Raw genomic sequence first — 4,246 nt, forward strand, 5'->3', positions numbered from 1 at the left:
TAGAGCTTTATGAAAATTAATGTCACCAATAATGCAAGGTATATAGAAACTCCCTGGATCTTTTTTTCTTAGGAGGCATCTTGTTTTGAACTAAAGCGGAGCAATTTTCAGTCAAATTCACCGTCATATGATCTTCTAGCTTCCGCTTATTTGCTAAGATATCTTTCAAGAATTTTTCATAACTTGGCATATTCAATAAAGTATCAGCAAAAGGAATGTTAATAAGCAATTTTTTAAATATCTCAAGAAATTTATCAAATTGTGCATCTAATTTAGCTTTCTTCATTGCTGAAGGAAAAAGGTGGAGGGATAAAAATTTTATTCTGTGCAATAGGTGTAGATGTAGAGTTAGAAGACTAACCTCCTCGATTTTCCACCTCATCCTCACCGTGCTTGGTCTTTTCCTCATTAGACTCGAGTGCTTTTCCACTACGCAATTCCACAGCCTTTACATGTTCTCTTGGGTTAGTTTCCGTGTTGCTTGGCAAAGCTCCTTGCTCCCTATTAGCAATCAACTTAGCCAATTGTCCAATTTGATTCTCTAACCCCTTTATGGATGCATCTTGGCTCTGAAATCTCGTCTCTGTTGCAGAAATAAATTTAGTCATCATTTGCTCTAAATTGGACTTCTCTTCCAGAGGCGGTTCTGGCTTGAATCTTTGGTGCATCCCATATGGTGGACCTCTTTGTTGGCGATTTCGGTTGTTTTGACCTCCCCATGAAAAGTTTGGGTGATTCCTCCATCCCGGATTATATGTGTTCGAATAAGGGTCATTTCTAGGACGGTCCTGGAATCCCACTTGTTTTACCGGTGCTCCCTCAGGCACATAGAATGGATTGCCATCTTGGCAATCCTGCACGTCATGCTCACCCCCACACTTATCACAGAAAATTTCTTGCAGACGCATAGCCGACCCACTCATGCTCATCCCATCAATCTTTCTATTCAAAGCCTCTAACTGTGCTGAAACCGCCGACAAATCATTAACTTGATTAACTCCAACACCTCGTCTCTTCCTATCAGACTGAGGATGATAGCTACTAGCAGCCATCTCCTCCAATAACTCATATCCTTCCTCAGCCGTTTTTCAAAGTAAGTTACCACAGGCAGCAGCATCTATCATAGTATGGTTAGGAGTAAGCAGACCGTAGTAGAAAGTTTGAACAACTAACCCAAGAGGCAGCTCATGGTGTGGACATCTCCTCAACAAGTCCTTGTAGCGCTCCCATGCCTCGTAAAGTGACTCTTGCTCATATTGAGCAAAAGTAGTAATGTCGGCTCTAAGCTTCATAGTTTTCGACGGAGGAAAGTACTTGATCGGGAATGCCTTTGCCATATCCTCCCATGTAGTAATAGACCCTACAGGCAAACAGTTTAACCACGACTTAGCTTTATCTCTCAGTGAAAATGGAAATAAACGCAAACGAACAGCATCATCAGACACGCCATTAAACTTAAAAGTATCACAAATTTCAAGAAAGTCAGCTATATGAGAATTAGGGTCGTCAAGTGCACTTCCCCCAAATTGGACAGTGTTCTGAATCATCTGAATGATAGCTGGCTTGATCTAAAACTGATTAGCTCGGATGACTGGTCTTACGATGCTTGGACGTGCTCCATCAAGAGACGGCCGTGCATAATCCATCATCGGTATACGCCTTGGCTCCTCTCTGTGTTGATCGTCTTCCATTCTTTCCTTCGCTCTTTGTTGCTGTAGTCGACGTCTAGCTGTGCGTTCAATCTCGGGGTCAAAAGGCTCAAGCTTAAACTCGAGTGATCTTCGCATGCACCACAAGAAAAATCTGAAACACAATGAGAGTATCAAATAACAATAAAATAAATAATACTAAAGAATTTAAATGAAAAATAAAAAATTGTGAATCAACAGTCCTCGGCAACGGCGCCAAAAACTTGATCGAGCAAAACTTGCACAGTGAATAGTCCCAAAATTTATTTTATAAATGAAAGCTCGATTTAAATATCGCAAGTGCACGATAGTCAAGTTATAATAAACGTAAGTGAATACGAGTATCGTTCCACAAGGACTGCGTTACACTATTTTTATTTTCAAGTAAAATTTCTTTAGCAACGATAAAATGAGTTGATGATTAAACTAATGTAAATTAAACAACTAAAATAATTAAAATGCAAAGAAAACATATTCAAGAAAGCAATGATTAATTTGGATTAAATCAATTGAGAAATGAATTTGTTGGGAATTAACAATTCACCTACCACTCGTGTTTAAATAATTACACTCGACTTTTACTCGTGCATTCGACGGAATTCCCTAGACTAATTAATATACTCTGTCGAGCTATATTAATACTAATCATAAACATGCAGTACTCAAGTGTCCTCAATTATTTAACAGTTCAAGATTGCATTACATTCTATGGAATCCACTAGCTTTCATCCGGGTGAACTATCACTATCGACACGTACCCAATTCCGTATATCTACTAAAATTGTAAATCCGTGGTTTATACTATTTGATCCTATTGTTAATTGTTCTATCGAAATCATCAACAACATGAAATAATCAAAGGAAGTTAGCTAGGCTTCGATTGAAACAAGAAAGAACACTAGCATAAACAAATCACTAATAAAAATGTCGAGAAATATTGTTAATCACTGAGTACGGGGTAGGATCCCCTCAAATCCCAACAAATCTAGAGTTTAGCTACTGAAATTCATGATAAAAACCAACAATCAATGTAAGAAATAAAATACTGAATAATGAAAATACTAAAGATGACGATGGATGACGGCCACGACGCGTGGAAATCTCGAGGTCTTCGAAATCTCCTTTTTCTAGCCTCTCCTCCAAGAAAAATGATGAAAAATATGATAAAGTCTCCAAAAAAGGATCGCTGATCTCGTGTATTCGGTTTAGGTGTCGGATAGAGTCCATAAAAAGTTGGAAACAAATCTTCCTGAATCTCGCTTCTCGCTAGGGCGGTATATTTTGACCGCCCTAGCGAGAGGTCCTCGCTAGGGCGGTATATTTTGACCGCCCTAGCGAGAGGTCCTCGCATAAACTTCCTCGAGCATGTCCCTGGTTTCGCTGGGGCGGTCACTTTTGACCGCCCTAGCGAGACACTTGCGCATAAAATCCTCGGCCAGACCAAAATGCTCGCTGGTGACCGCCCTAGCGAATCCTCTTCGATATTTTGACAAATTTTCTCCCACTTTTTGGTTCAATTCCTACAAAATAACCACAAAATACACGAGATCAATCACATGCTAAATAATGCTAAAACAATGCAAAATTAAACTAAAACAAACTAATATGATGCATGAATGCGACTCAAAACCAACACTAAAAACACGTAAAAACGAGTCCTATCAAGTATTTAAATAAAATAATTCGTGTAGAAAATTTTGTGAAATTATTAGCCGAGTTATCGAAACGTTTGTATTTTTGTTGAAAACCAACACCGATAAAAATCACGTCCCAGAGTATAAAATCACCTCAAAACTCATTATTTTCGAAAATAATAAAAAGTATCAACATTATTTTAAATAATTAAAAACAATTATTTAATAAAATTATTTTCCATTTTTCAACCTTCGGTCTCCGTTCCTCGATCGCAACTCGAATAACCCTTAAAATTACATTTTAATGCATTTAAGTAGAAAACTACTAAAACATCATATAAACATATCACATAATTAATTTATCAATTAAAATCAATTATTTAACTATTTTCCATATTCCCTATATTTGCATGCAGTTGGATTACGTCGTTTTAATTTTGGACCTTACAATTCTCTCATTGCCATTGTCTTAGTATCCCATTCTTTGGGAAGACCACAAATAACTTTCAATGCAATTTCCTTATTTGAATACACTCTCCCAAGTGTGTTCAGTTCATTGATGATGTTGCTAACCCGTTCATCGAACTCATTCATTGACTCTCCAGTCTTCATCTTGATATTATCAAAATTTTGTACAGCAACTGAGAGTTTGTTTTCCTTCGTTTGCTCATTGCCATCACACAACTAAATCAAATCTTCCCAAATCTCTTTGGCTATTTTGCACATTTTGATTTTGCTGAATGTGATCATATCTAATGTTTTGTATAGAATATCCTTTGCTACATTGTCCAGATTTGCTTTCCTATTGTCTTCACCAGTCCACTCTTCTCGTGATTTTTCATACAGTGAGGTGCTCCAACAGTTATAGCATTAGCATTATTAGCTTTCGTTATATTCAAGAGTCCATCGAATATCGAATACAAT

General features: G+C 37.4%; 1 non-coding gene across 1 annotated transcript; it reads left to right on the plus strand.

Moving 5' to 3' along the window:
* Positions 1-1,182: 1,182 nt before the first annotated feature.
* LOC140824896 (small nucleolar RNA R71) lies at positions 1,183-1,289 on the plus strand. The gene has a single exon (XR_012116513.1). It is a non-coding gene; the product is annotated as a small nucleolar RNA R71 (small nucleolar RNA).
* Positions 1,290-4,246: the final 2,957 nt, after the last annotated feature.

The sequence above is a fragment of the Primulina eburnea genome, chromosome 2 (genome assembly GCF_022965805.1).
Source record: "Primulina eburnea isolate SZY01 chromosome 2, ASM2296580v1, whole genome shotgun sequence".
Taxonomy (NCBI): Eukaryota; Viridiplantae; Streptophyta; class Magnoliopsida; order Lamiales; family Gesneriaceae; genus Primulina; species Primulina eburnea.